Source organism: Pholcus phalangioides, unplaced genomic scaffold (genome assembly GCF_987345545.1).
Source record: "Pholcus phalangioides strain wild (caught in Gottingen) unplaced genomic scaffold, Ppha-v1.0 ptg000010l_1, whole genome shotgun sequence".
Lineage (NCBI taxonomy): Eukaryota > Metazoa > Arthropoda > Arachnida > Araneae > Pholcidae > Pholcus > Pholcus phalangioides.
Genome location: NW_028301603.1, coordinates 33,671,039 through 33,687,183, shown reverse-complemented (window position 1 = coordinate 33,687,183; position 16,145 = coordinate 33,671,039). Strand labels below are relative to the sequence as shown.

The following is a 16,145-nucleotide window of genomic DNA, read 5'->3' as shown; positions in this document are numbered from 1 at the left end:
CCCGTTTCGAACCAATGAAGTGACCCTCACTCTCCTAAAGTTTGAGCACCCTTCCTTTAGAAAATAGTTTCCCAAACTTTTCATTCCATCACCCCCTTCTTCAGAAATTTTTCTCTCTCATCATCCCCACAACTTAAGTGAACTCACTGGATCCTATGTTACGTCCATAGCTTTTATCCCCCCCCCCCTTGGATCATTCCATCGCCCACTGCTTTAGAATATCTCAGGACCACCACCAGACCAACTGTGACCCCCCGCTCTGTCCCACTAGGGGATATAAACTGGTTCGTCTCAGGAGACGTGGTCCACGGTGGAAAAATCCAATCCAATGACATCCAAGACCAACAAACCCCCCACACCAAGCCACAAGCCAACCAGCAACTAGAACCCCCCCCCCCACACACACACACACACTTCCCCACTTGCTGTACATGGAATGATATATCAATAGAAAGATATGGGGGAACATGGGCAGGTGCAGAGACGCACATCGCCCACAGGCCACGAGTGGGCCCACGAAAACTAGTTATACAATATCTCAGGACCGCGAGTGGGGGTCCATTGGTCCCAGGCCGAGAACCATTGCTTTACATATCAAAAACGGCAATTTTTAAACAATCCCCGCGCAGATAAAACGATTTGTTAAACATTGACGAAACTGTCCGGAAAAAACACATTCTCAAGATCCATATGTTGATTCACAGAATTCAGATAACGTTGAACGATATCTGCGAAGAACAATCCCGTTTTCTGAGATATAGCAGTCTTTGTTTTGAGTCGAAAAATGTCTCGAGAAAGTGGTTCTTTGCTAAAGAAAAACCCCATTTTGTCTTCCCGAAAGACTTTTAGAGATTTCCACTCACGAATTATTCTTACAGGGGATAAAATAAAACGCAAAGCGCAACAACTTTTTCGGTTCAGACGTAAGAATACAAAAGTTGCGTTGAGTACACACACACAATGAATGCTGTGTTCAAAGTCAATAATGCCACGGAGTGCCTCTCAGGACGACAGGATGCTGCTGCTATCAAGGGAATCGTATGCAAATTAGACTTTAGAATAAATACGGTTTTCTTTGCGAGATTTGCGGAACGGGCGATGAAATAAACTCCGAGTCTTTTTGAGAATGAAGGCTGAAGTTGAAGAGTTAATTTTAGAATTCTAAATACAGTCAAAAAATTCGAGACAAGTCGAACTCCGGCACCTCGAATATCTGTATAATGAGAAGTTTTTTCCTCAGCCACAGAATTTCTCCAGGATTTTAGTGTTAGGATTTTCCCTTAACTCGAAGCTTTTTTCCTCCAAGTCAGTTTTCGGGAATGAGAGAAATTTAAAAAGTAGCGTTTAGCAGTATAATTTTTAACAACATTATTTAGCATTGGGCAATAGAATTCAGCAACATTATTTAGCATTGGGCAATAGAATTCAGCAACATTATTTAGCATTGGGCAATAGAATTCAGCAACATTATTTAGCATATGGCAATAGAATTTAGCACTTAGCAATAAGATTTGACATTTAGCAAGAGAATTCAGCAGATTAATTTTTCTGCTTGCAAAAAGTAAATGACTTTCTCATGAAAGAAGGACAAAAATTAGAAAGACAGTCAAAAATCATTGAATTTTTTGACAGAAAATAATGTCCTTTTTTTTTTTTTAAATAAATAAATCACAAAAACACTGACATATATACAAATACAAACATAAAAACATACACTTTTTGACCCCAAGGACCACAAGTAAGTCCTTCCAACAGGTCTAAATGGGGATTATAATCGCATATGTCTCAGACAACAGCTTTTATAAAGATTAGACATGTTATATTGTATTACTATTTATATACTTACGATTACTGTATACGTTAAAATGTCAGATTTCTCATTTTGAGAGTCATAATCACGGTTATATAATTAAATTACTTATAATGAATATCAGTTAGTACATTAAACACCATACATATACATGTATCTATCTATACTTATATGCACAATCACAACCATATACATCCATTCATCATTTTACAATTTCTTTCTCTTTTCGTACATAGTGCACAAAACTATTTTTATATCTTGTATACACTTTATTTAATTCGTTTCATTTATACGAGTATCACGTAGGCGTCCGTTTCCATGATACAGTATGAGCTTATAGTTTATTTCTAAATCCTCTCGTTCAATAATTACAAATGGATTAAATTAAGTAGCTTACCTTTTCGAATGTCTTCATCTAAAGTAGTTTCGCATGTTTTACTAATACGATATTCGTAAGTAGCGATGTTATTTTAATGCATTAATTTTTCCTATTCTGGTCGGCCTTTGCACATTCGACTTATCGAGATTTACTGTATAAAATACGAATTCAAAGAGACGAAATACTAGAAAAAGGAGATATTATCTGAGAGGATTCCCAAAATTCTGTTTTGTGGAATTTACAAAAAAAAGTGTTATGGAAAAATGTGAAAGATACAAATATCCAGCAGAAAAAAAAATCTGATAAGCTTAAAAAACCAAAAAAAAAAATTTTAAAGTACGCGAATGAAATTTTAATGAGAAGAAAAAAATCTTTATATAAATCCGGAAAAAAATCGTTATATAAATCTGGAAAAGAATCAGCAGACATCGAAAAAAACTTGACTCAAAATAGAAAGAAATCCTGAAACTAATCCAAGAAAAACAGAAGAAACGCCAAATAAATTCAGAAAAAGTGGAAGAAATTACAAACAAATGCAGTAAAAACGGGAAAAATCCCAAATAAATTTTGAAAAAAAAAATGAAATCCTGCAATTAATCCAAAAGAAGAAAGAAAACTTCAAAAGAAGAAAGAAGACAAACAAAAAAATGAGATCTTGGAAAAAAAAAAGAACCCAAAAAATAGAGAAAACTTGAAGTAAATCCAAAAAAAGAAGAAAATTTATACTAAATTTTAAAAAACAAGAAAAAAATCCTAAAATTAAATCTAAAATGGAAAAATAAATACTCAAACAAAACCAAAAATACTTGACCTAATCCAAAAACAACAAAAACGAAATCATAGAACACGTCTGAAACAAACAGAATTCTGAAATAAATCATAACAAACAAATTCTGTAATGTATCTGAAACAAACAAAGTAAATTAAAAAAAATTTTAAAATTTAAATTTAAATATTTCCTTGAGTAAATTAAAAAAAACACATAAATAAATCAGTAAATAACGATAAATCCAGTAAAAATTTGGCGAAAAAAAAACCATTAAAACGATAATATACGGATTAAAAATCTTACAAAAATTTAAATTTAAAAAATAAAAAAGATAAGCAGTTTATCTCTTGGAAACATCCTAATGAGGGAAAATCTTCCGAAAAACGTCTAAGGGGAAAAAGAAAAAAAAAACGATAAATATTTCCGAAAAACGGAGAAAAATGTTTCAATATATTTTAAATCCAAAAGGATAAGGGAAACAAAATCTTTTCATAAATATCTTCAAGATAATATAATTAGAACATTTTTAAAAATCCAAAACCAAATTCTTTGGAATCATAACCTTTAGAATTTTTCCTTTCAGAAACGTTAGTAGGCGACTAATTAGCATACTACATAAATATCTACTCAAACTAATTTACATGTGTCTATATTAAATTTTTGTATTGATTAACATTAATGAAATTTTCTGAAAAACAGTAAGAAACTCATTTACATTGAATTCCAATTAATTCAGTCCATTTTCCAAACTTCATAATATTTATCTTTTATGATTAGCATAAATGATAGACCGACATAGATACGAACATTATTTTGTGTTTTTTCCGTAAAAGTTACAGTAAAAGCAACTAACTCATTTAAATAATGATAATAATAGTTATCAAAGAATAATAAGGAAAAGGGGAAGAAGTGAAAATGAATAAAATTTCCGTAAAATTTTGTTTTCGGGAGAGCAAATATGTAAATTAATTAAATCGAGAAAGTTGAGCAAATATTTAAATTTCTTATTCAATTTTTTTTTTTCCTCCTGGATTTTCACAAGGAAAAGTATTTGAATTAGCATATTTTATTTTTAATTATTTTTTTATATAAGGTTTGGAACATAAATCTTCATTTAACTTCTTGTGAAGGCGTATTAAAAAGAGAGTTAGTTTTAAATTTGAATTTTTAACAAAAGATAATATAAATTTATGTTCGGATCTAAGGCCAATATCTATGAATAATATTCGGATTAAAAGTGTTTTAAGTATGATTAAAGTCTATACAACGCATCAATTTTCTGATATTGAAGAATCAATTTTAAATAAAATTAAAGCATTTTCGTTTTTTTATATGTGATGTGATTAATTATATGAAATAAATTTTGAAAATTTTCATAAAAATACGTCATTAACTTTGTAACTTTGATGGGTTCATACGCCATAAATTTATTTATTTCAGGAATAAGCTTCAGCACTTATAACCTACTTTTTAAATATAAACTTGTTCCCAAAGCTTACGGCTCTGTGTGCTTGTTACAATACGCTCCGAACTTGAGGTGCTTTTGTTTTGAAATACAGGCTTAGCTTACCGCTCTTTATGTTTGTTAATAGATGCTCTAAACTTATGGTGCGTATTCCTTCAATACGGGCTTGCTCTCAAAACTTACAGCTCTTTATGTTTGTTAATACATGCTGTAAACTTGCAGCTCTTTATGTTTGTCAGTAGATGCTGTAAACTTGCAGCTCTTTATGTTTGTCAGTAGATGCTGTAAACTTGCAGCTCTTTATGTTTGTTAATACATGCTGTAAACTTGCAGCTCTTTATGTTTGTCAGTAGATGCTGTAAACTTGCAGCTCTTTATGTTTGTCAGTAGATGCTGTAAACTTGCAGCTCTTTATGTTTGTTAATACATGCTGTAAACTTGCAGCTCTTTATGTTTGTCAGTAGATGCTCTAAACTTGCAGCTCTTTATGTTTGTTAATACATGCTGTAAACTTGCAGCTCTTTATGTTTGTCAGTAGATGCTGTAAACTTGCAGCTCTTTATGTTTGTCAGTAGATGCTGTAAACTTGCAGCTCTTTATGTTTGTCAGTAGATGCTGTAAACTTGCAGCTCTTAATAGATGCTCTAAACTTATGGTGCATATGCTTTCAATATGGGCTTGCTCTCAAAACTTACTACTTTTTATTTTTGTTAAAATATGCTCTAAACTTGAGGCTATTTATATTTATTAAAATGTGCTCTGAACTCAGGGCTCTTTATATATTTGTTAAAATGTGCTCTGAACTCAGGGCTCTTTATATATTTGTTAAAATATGCTCCAATCTTGCATGATTATGCTTTATACCTCAAGTTTAAAGTGTATTTTAATAAACATGGTAACTATGGTAAGGTTTAAGAACAGATTTGTGTTCGAAAGATCAGCGCCGCAAAGCTTGTTGTTTGAGCTTACGGCTCTTCATGCTTGTTAAAATACGCCCCGAACTTGCGGTGCTTATGTTCTGAACCTAGGCTTGTTTTCAAAACTTACGGCTCTTTATATTTCTTAAAACATGCTCCAAATCTGCGCTGTTTATTTATTTTTTTTGGCTCTTTTTGTATTTAAAAAATACGTTCCAAACTTTAAATGCTTATGCTTTTAATGTAGGCTTTTTTTATATAAAAGCTTACGGCTCTTTTTTTTTAATTGCTCCAAAGTTATGGTGATTATACTTCTGCTCTTTAGAACGGTCTATTCTTATACACAAAGCTTCTGGCGCTCTCTATTATTTATAATAAATTAATAATCTAATTTTATCTTATGCTTTTTTATATTGCTTACAAAGACCGCAATGATATTTCCGAGTGTTGCGTTACTGTATTTATTAATTTATGAATTAATTTATCACATAACAACAAAATTAACTATCAAATTAATTATTAATTAATTATTGAAATACATTTTTATCATTTATGAAAGAAGACGCGATTGCGCGAATCATATTTAATTTTTTTCCCTTTAATTTCATTTTAGCATTTTTCTGTTACGTAATGACGATTTTTTCCCAATCAGAGATGTGAAAATTCTATAATGAAATATTTTAAAAGATATCAATTCATCGCAAAAATATTGAATTTATTTTAGATGACTGATTCAGATGTCACTAATCGATAGAGTTAAAATTACATATGAAAATTTCAATTTGTGTAAAACAATGGGATATTATAACGCGTGGAATATGGGATGTTGTGTCAGATGTCACGCGATGGATGTGATTTTTATCTCACAACAGCAAACAAATAATTTCAGTTGAAAATCAAAAAAACAATCCGACATTTCGGATACTAGTGAACCAATTTTATGCAATCTCTGGGATTGAAATCGCGCTCGGATACTTCGGCATTAGAACTAGAGCTCTAAATTTTCACAGGCAATCTTAATAACTTTCGTAACAGCTTTCATCTCTTGTCGGTTTTAGAACTGGGAAACATCTTGATTGAAATTTACGGCCTCGATGCACGAAAACGCGATCGTTCCCATCCGTTAAATTGTAGAAAACTTCACACAAAGTGCAATTCCCTCCTTTCCCCCCCCCCCCACAACTACGCCACTGTGTGTTTGTTCGTTTACGGCCCACTCAAAAGTGATATTTACGAGAAATGATAGCGGTCGGTGCCGTGCAATAACCGCAAAACCATTTCCCCGGGAAAAGAGCAGAGCAATCTTAAATTATAGCCCTTTCCCCCCCTCGGCTCTATATTTAAAGCTCGAAATGGGCTTTTAAAGTAAGAATTATACGCACTTTTCAGAGACGTGGGTTTGTTTATTCCGAGTTATTTTCCTTCAGGGCGGATTAATTTATATCTTCCACGTGTGAAGACATTATCCGAATAAATCCGTCAACAAACATTTTTATTTCCGATTCATTTCAGATGAAAATATTTGAGATTAATGTTAATTTTTAACGATGTTTTATTATTATTTTTGGAAAATTTCTTCAAAAGAATTTACGACATCTATTGTTAAGAGAATTTGTAATCTCGGAAAATATTTTTAGGAGAAAACGTGAATTTTTTTCAAGATGTAGATGGAATGCAGTCGATTCCCGTTATAACGAACTTCAAGAGGCCGTAGAAATCACTTCGTTAAAACGAATTTTCGTTATAAAGGAATTCCAACTCTTTGCATTGTTCTTATGAAAACTTGTCTGGGGAATTAGAAAAGTGTTCGTCAAAACGAGATTTCCGCTATAACGGTATTCGTAAAAACGGGATTCGACTGTATATACGGGGTGATTATAAAAAAACTATCCCGACATATGGGCCCCTAACTATCATACCATTCACAGAAACTGAATGAAATTTTGGCATAAGGTATTTTCAGGTATGCGCTCAAGAATGATATGGAAAACAACAGTGTCACTCTAACAGTTACGGTTACAGTGAGAAAATTTCGAAAATATCAAATGGCAACACGAAGTTTTTTGTATTGGAATGCGATCTCCATACTGAAAAACACTAAATAGCGTTGGAATGGCACCTGTAGCACGAACATCCCCGGAGCTAGGCAAGTAAAAAGTAAAAAGGACTTTGCCGTGCACCAGAGCATTAATGTTCGTTTCATTCGTCACACCGTTTCCCAGCCTGATTAGTCCTCCACAAGGTCATGTGGAGAATTTGTGAAACACGATAAAATGCTTTATTTTATGCTGCTACTCTGTCCTTATTGGTTGTCCTCACTTTTAGCCTATCTACCGCCGGTGATTTTCATGCTACAGTTGCCGTTCGAACGCTATTTAGGGTTTTTCACAATGGAGATCACATTCCAATACAAAAAACTTGGTGTTGCCATTTGATATTTTCGAAATTTTCTCACTGTAACCCTAACTGTTAGAGTGACACTATTGTTTTCCATATCATTCTTGAGCGCATACCTGAAAATACCTTATGCCAAAATTTCATTCAGTTTCTGTGAATGGTATGATAGTTAGGGGCCCATATGTCGGGATAGTTTTTTTATAATCACCCTGTATATAGCACTGTTTCTCAACCGCTGGTCGTGAAACGTTCCGACAAATTCATTTAGCCGTGACATAATTTGAGATTTATTAAATGCCATATATGCCCCTATATTAGTTATTATTTCTCTCTTAGGCCAGGATTACCACTCTAAAAGTTTGGTAAAAGTTATTTTATAAAACTTGAAAAATGCAATCAATAAGAATCATCAGTTGCATTTTCTCGAATGTAACCGATATGCTTATTGGATGGATTTCTCAAGTTTTATAAAAGAGCTTTTATCAAACTTTTGTAGTGTAATCTCGGCCTTGGTCGTCACCGGATCAGCGAATTATATTTGCGGGCCATTCAAGTATTACGTCAGCAAATTTTATAGCCATTTTTGACCCCCCCCCTCGTCAGCCAAATTTCGTCATCTCTGCCCCCTAACACATATTAGTGAGATCAGAGATGTACGGGGGGGAGCAATATATTCTAAACTCTTGTCTCGCGGATCAGATGTGGCCCTGGGAGTTATTTGATATGGTTAACCTAATTTTGTAAAAATGAACTAAGCGCCACATTTTCAGATCGCTTAGGTGAACCACGGCACAACTCCAGAGCATTTAAGCGGCACGTGGCACATTTTCAGATCACTCAAGTAGGCCCGTCGCACATTCACAGATCACTCAAGTAGGCCCGTGGCTAATTCACAGATCACGTAAGTGACCCGCGACGAAGTTCCACGCTTAAACGATCCGTGACGCATTTAGAGATCCCTCGAGTGACACGTGGCACAGTTTTAGAGCACTCAAGCGGCCCCCAGTGCGGTTCTACATCGCTCAAATTAACCGCGGCACATTCCCAGATTACTTAAGTGATCCGCGGCATAATAAGGGATCACTTGAGTGACGTGCGGCACAGTTCCAGAGCACTTGAAGGATCCGCGGAACATTTGGAGATCACTAAAGAGTGTCTCTGTAAAGGACTTATCAATAGGAACGATGTTAGTTCCGGGGCCCACAAACTAGCGAAAGGTTTTTCTCGTTTTTGGCGCACCGTAAGAATATTTCATATTTTTATAAAGGGTGGTTGATGACGTAAGCATCATCCAACCCTGCCCCCTGGTCATCAAAAGTCAGCAAATCGGAACCCCCCTCCCCCATCGATGCTGACGTAATACTCTTGAATGACCTCTTCATTCCTTTATTTAAAGGTCCGAAAATTATTTATCTCTCATTTATTTACATTCGAAGGTCCTCAGACTATTTCTTGCATTTATTTATTTTTTACCTCCCAGAAATTATTTCCCGAATTATTTTTTGCCGCCCACAGATTATTTTCCGCAATTACGTATTGATTTTGTTTTTGCGGATTATTTCTTGCACTCATACATTATTTAGATAATCACAAATTATTTCTCGAATTTTTTACCTAATTTTTGTGGTCCTAATATTATTTCTCCAATTTATTTATTTTTTTGCGATTATTTCACTAATTTATATTCTCCGGGTCCGAAAATTAATTCTACAATGTGTTTGTTTTTTGCTGGCCCACAAATTACTTCTCGAATTACGGTATTATTTTGCCGGTCGTCGAATTATTTTTCCATTTATTTATTTTTTGTTGTTCCTCAAATTATTTCTGCAATTTATTTCTTTGTTTTGCACTCCCCACAAATTATATTTTTAATTTTGTTTCATTTATCGCCGGCCCGCAAATAGATTCACACATTTATGTATTTACGGCCGCGCGGCCCAGAAATTATTTCTCGTGCTTTTTTTTTACTGGCCCTTAAATTATTACGCCCTTTTTGTTCATGTTTGGGGTCCTCAAATTTTCTCAATTATTATTTTTTTAAATTTCTCTCATTTTTTTCATTTTTGCCGGTCCCCAAATTATTTGTTCAAATTATCTGTTTTTTCGCTTCGGTACTCAAATTACTTTCATTTAGTTACTTTTTTGCTGGTCATTGAATTATTTCTCACATTTATTTATTTTTTGCTGTTTCTCAAATTATTTTTCTATTTATTTATTTTTTACCGGTCCACAAATTATTTCTCCCCTCCATTTATGTTTCGGGGTCCTCAAATTATTTCTTCTAATCGTTCTTTTTTTTTGTCTGCCATAAATTATTTCTCCCATTTATTTTTTTTTTACTGGTCCACAAATTATTCCCGTCCCCCATTTATTTATATTTCGGGATATATATATCCTCAAATTATTTCTTCCATTTATTCATTTTTGCCGAATGGCCCACAAATTATTTCCCGAATTCATTTTTGCCAAGTGGTTCACAAATTATTTCTTCCATTTATTCATTTTTGCCGAGTGGCCCACAAATTATTTCTTCCATTTATTCAGTTTTGCCGAGTGGCCCACAAATTATTTCCCGAATTCATTTTTGCCGAGTGGCCCACAAATTATTTCCCGAATTCATTTTTGCCGAGTGGTTCACAAATTATTTCTTCCATTTATTCATTTTTGCCGAGTGGCCCACAAATTATTTCTTCCATTTATTCAGTTTTGCCGAGTGGCCCACAAATTATTTCCCGAATTCATTTTTGCCGAGTGGCCCACAAATTATTTCCCGAATTCATTTTTGCCGAGTGGTTCACAAATTATTTCCCGAATTCATTTTTGCTTGCCACAAATTATCCCACCTGTTGATATCTCGAGTCCTCAAATTACTTCTTCCATTTATTTATTTTTTTGCGATTCCTCAAATTCATTCCCCCATTGATTTATTTTTTGCTGGCCTCACAAATTATTTCTCTCATTTATCCATTTTTTGACAGCCTCAAATTATTTTTTTCCCCCAATTTATTTATTCTTTGTCGGCAAACAAATTATTTTTTCGAAGTTATTTAATTTTTGCCGGTGGTCACGCAAATTATTTCTCGAATCTATTTCTATATTTCGTGGTCCTCGTTATTCCTTCCATTTATTATTCGTTTTCCCGGTCACAAATTATTTTTTCAAATTTTTTCCTATTCTTTTTCTTACGGTCCTCAAGTTATTTTTCTGCCTTTTATTTATTCTTCTCGTTGGTCCTAAAATTATTCATCCCATTTACGTCAGTCCGCAAAATTATGCAACTTCTTTCACCGGTAAAAAAGGCTGAACACTGGAATTATACAAAGTATGATTCCGAAAGGGATGTGCTTTCGGAATCGGGAATTAAGGCCAGGAAACGCGAGTCCTAAATACGTCATATTCTGGATTTGTAGGACGCGTCCTGGAGCACGTTTGACCTAAATCTCGTCCACATAAGACTTAATAAATAGGGATTCGGAACAGACAGACATTTCGCGAAAGTGAATCGGAAATCACCCTGATTATCGCGGAATTCCCACGAAATCATTCATTCCATGAAAAAATCACGATTATAAATGCAATATTTACATTAACTTCTGTATAATTAAGTGCTGTAATCGTTGTTAGAGCTCACGACTGGATTGGTATTTAGAAATTATTATTCGTGCGTTTTATTGTATTATTTCCCGTATTACTTAATAATGGTTATTATTATTCTTTTTTTTTTCATAGTATTGATAAATGTATCGTTGAGACATTATATATTACTAGCTATAATACCCGGCGTTGCCCGGGATTTCTTCAATGAGGCTTTTTTGGATCACGTGATATCTCCCTCTTTCTTTGAGGGACATGCAAACCGTGTCTAAGTTCACCAATATGGCGACTTCCTGCGCGACTTCATGAAGTAAACAAATCTAGAATTAAAGAAACGTAAAAATAAATATATATTTTTTTCTTTTTTTAAAGAGTGCTAGGTATTTCGATTGCCCCCATTGAACTTCAAGTTATCCATCTCTGCCTGTTTCTGCTTCAAAAAATGCTTATGTAAAGCTGTGGAATTTTTTCGATGTACTTTTTACGGGCCCATAATTAATTTTAAAACAACCTAAACTATATGAATTTATGCAGTTGAATATCAAAAGACAATACGGAGACATTAATTTTCATGCTTGAGAAGATATAAATAAAAAGTTGAAATCAATGTTATTGCATGAATATCCAACTCAAAAGTAGGTCTGACTAATTACTTCATATTTAATCTCCTGGGCTTCGTATATCGCTCTAAGCGAACTCAATGTTTCAAAAATCTAGAATTCAATACAATTTTTAAAATTATTGATGCGACAGAAAACCCCACCAAATTTCTGCATTTCTACATTAAGATCGGCAATTTTAACACTGATTTCTATAAGGATCACCATTTCCCTGACCCTCAAAGCGATGCTGATGATGATGATTATGACGTCATTCAAAAAACCTCATTACTGGGAGTATTGAAAATGTGGCAAACCATTATAAAGGCATAAATATTATACATATACTGACAGCGTTGAAGAAATGACAAACCGTTGTAAAGGCATACACACGTCTGAAACGCATTGCTAGGGAACCACGGTAACCAAAGTAAGCGTTCGGAAAGTGATTGTTGAGGCCCAAAAACCATTGTTGCCTGACAGTTTTTTGCCCATTTGGGGCATTTTCCCTGCTCTGACGAAATTTTAAAGTAGCCTATCGTTCAAGTCGGGTCCCATTTATTATATATGCAAAATTTGGCGACGATCGATCTAAAATTGTAGATTTGTATAGAGAGCATGCACACAAACAGACAGAAAATCAATTTTATATATATAGATGTAAAAAATGTATGTGTGTATAGTCTACCTCAGTCTTAAATCGGTATAAAAAGTTTATTGATTTTTTGAATCATATGCTTCAAAAATAATCCTTAAATGCTTACCCAGCGTCTTACGTTTCTTATGATAATTGTTGAACTTGTTGCGCTTATCGCTTATTATGTTATTATTGGAACTTGAGGCACTCTTATGCTTTTTTCAGTTCCAATACCCTTCAAACTTGAGGTGCTTATTAGAATACAGGGTGTCCCATAAATTCGTAAATAGTTTAAAAGTTCATAAAGATTAAAGGAATTGGTGTATTTGAATGCGGTTTGCGTAAAAGGGAATAATTTCTCACGAAGGGGATTTCTTTAGCTGAAAAAAAAACCACATCCACTCCTCCTAACCACATCATTGCCCGCAATGTTCTTGTCAGAAATGGGATACGAGGAGAAAAGAGACCGACAGGATTGATCGGATCTGAACCTTTCTTCAATCCCCTCTGTGTCTGAAACGTTCGTTAAGCTTCAGCTTTCTGAGGTGAAAAAACTTCAACAACCCAATAGTTCTTTTATCCACCAATGTCAACTTCGCGGTGAAAATCTTTTAAGCGTCAGTGGCAGGAAAGGTCAGAAATGAGCTGTTTATCGTTTACCCAGCATTTTAACGGCATATTTCCGGCGATTTGCTTTCCTGCACCGCCATCTATCGACAAAAAGTTGAACTAAACTTTTTTTCTGTACCAAAAAAAAACCTCTTTCGTGAGAATAACTATTTTTCCAAATAAACTTATTCTCTCAATTTTTATGAATTTGTAAACTATTTATGAATTTATGGGACACCCTGTACTAAAGTTGCCGCTTTTCCCCCGGTCATGACATTTTTTTTTGCGTATATGACCTTACTTTTTTATTGTGTTTGCACATTCTAAAATCTGTCGCGCTTGTGTTTGTCAAACCTAATCTTCAACGGGACACCTACATGACATAAAAAAAAAAAAAATTAAAGCATTTGCCATTTTCACTTCCATAGGACAGATGGCAGCACCAGTAGAACTCGAAACAAGCATAACTCTGATAATATAAGTACGTTAGAGGTGAACACGCGCATTCCGGGATTTACCCATTCGTTAGAAATTTCCCAGGGGAGTATTTACTAGGTGCATTGTATGGTTATGTAGCATTGGTTGTAACAGTAGAGAGAAAGCGTATTGCCAACCTTCATAGTGGTTTATGTTTGTCAATAATCCTGAACCAAGTCAGTGCTACGCTGCTTTAACGCACGGCCCGGGGGCCTCAAGAGAAGAAGGGCCTCACAAAAATTATAACTGGTTAAAATTCTCGAGAGTTCACCAGGTAGAGGCTCAGAAAAATCAGTTGGTGCAGGAGGCCCTTCGATGCGGTTAAGACGGCTCTGATCGAGGCGACGGTTTCATTTTGATTCAGTACTCTCTAGTTTTGGTGATTTTTGCAATATTTCATCATTTCGACATAGTTTTTGTTTGAAAAAAATATTATCAAAGATAACGATTCTGGTGTTCATTAGAAACTCCCAAAGATTGTTGTTAGCTCAGCTCTATATTAAGGCCTTTTACCGATATCAACAAAGCAAATTGTAATGCATCAAATCCGGAAGACTTCCTATACCTTAATTACAGTTCAATTTGTTGTAACGAGATCAGAGATTCTGTGAAGTTTTGCCGTTATAACCGAGGTGCTGTTAGAACCGAGGTTTTCACGTTTTCAAGACCTTTTGTGGATGAAAAATATAATAATCAGATGCAGTGAAAAATACTGTATGAGAAAATGAAATTTCTTTTTGATTAGGGCAGGGGTGTTCAACCTGTGGGCCCTTCGGGCTTTTCCGCTGAGGCGCGCCGACTATTTTCAGAAAATATCTAATTTACATAGAAAAACGATTAAATACTAAAGAAATACTTCCAAAAAAATTTAGAATTAATAATGAAAATTTACAATTAATGGAAAAATAGCTACGGAACTACTGGAAGAAATAACTTCAGAACTGTCAAGAGTAATTTCAGAAATGCCAAAATTAATGAAAAATAATTTCAGAATTGTCGAGTCAAATAAGAATTAATTAATTAAGGAGAAGTTAATTAATTAATTAAGCGTCGGTGACAAGAAAAGTGAATAAAAATTCTAATTCAATGAAAGAAATGAATTCAGAGTAAATTGTTCGATAAGTGTAGAGAACCCTGTTTTGTAACCGAGAATACCACGGTATACGGTTTTGTGGGGCCGGCGGGCTTTATTTGTCCCACAATGCGTGAAAGGTTGAAGACCACTGGATTAGGGGTGACCATATTTCATCAAGAAAAGTGCTGGGAATTGGAATCACAAACAGAGACATTGGAAATTCTAGCTTAAAATGTTGACAATAGTCAGCGAAATTGCCAATTATCGCTTATAAGGGAATTCTTGGTCGTAAATGAACTGTTACAGTTGAGTTTAAAAACTTTAGTGCTCTACCATCTTTCAGTAAAGATTACAAATTTAAATGAGCTTCATTGAATAAACGGGACATTTTTACAAAAAAGGAAAGCCTAGAGAGGCAAAATTAAGGGTCGTTACGTTTTCATCGACGGTATAAGCAAGGTTCATTAACATTATTTTCTGCGGGAATTCACCGGGACCCCCACGCTATAGCAGAGGCGCCGTTATAATCAAGTTAGACAATGTTGCCCCATTTCAAACACTATTTTATCAGACTGCGCTCGATGAAATCACCGTCAATAATTTTGTTAATGCCTTCTAACGAATGGGATAGAAAGGAATGAAGAAAAATGAAGAGAAATTATGTTATATGTGTCAGCGTTTCTTAACCTTTCTTAAAACGAAGACCAGTAAAATGCCTGAAACAATTTGAAGGACCACTCGTGTCCCGTAATACGGGGCATTCCGGTAATTTTGGCTGTTCCGGTTTTTATTTATACACTTGTGCCGTTTTTTTCAACTTATCCAACTGCTTATTTGAATTTTTAATATTTACTAAAGCTATCAATACACACACAGCGTTTTCATAACACTTTATATACCGGTGCAACATTTTTTTCCCCCTTACAATTTTAATAACTATTGGTGATAGTGACTTTTCTGGCAACGTTTTTGATGAAAATTTTAGCGATGTGTCCCCATATTATACCGTGTGTAAGATCGCAATTTACCGAATTTTTCTCAATGCAATTTGGTCATTTCCATGTTTTTCCCCGTGAAATACATTTTTGTTCTCTGTTACTTGTAGCAGCCTTTTATTTACCCTACCCTTCAGCAAATTTTAGCAGTAATTAGAAAATTTCATTTAAGGCAATAAATTGCACTTTTTGGCAAAATGTAGTGGTATCCCGGATGGCAATTTCCTGCATTTTCCTCGATGATGTATGATTTTTATTTGAGCCCATATGGATATCACTAATATCAATTGCAACGGTTGAATATTTCCACTCAGTTAAAATTAAAGTATCAGGTCTGCCTGCACTCAAGTCACCCATGCCGTCGTCGCGTACCACCACCGGTACGCAGACCACAGGTTGAGAAACGCTGCGTTATGTCATTT

The 16,145-nt window shown here is 34.5% G+C and overlaps 1 protein-coding gene across 1 annotated transcript in view; it reads left to right on the top strand.

Annotated features, from left to right (window-relative positions):
• LOC149081324 (neuroendocrine convertase 2-like) overlaps positions 1-16,145 on the top strand; it is a 127,428-nt gene that overhangs the window by 76,539 nt on the left and 34,744 nt on the right. The window lies entirely within an intron of this gene.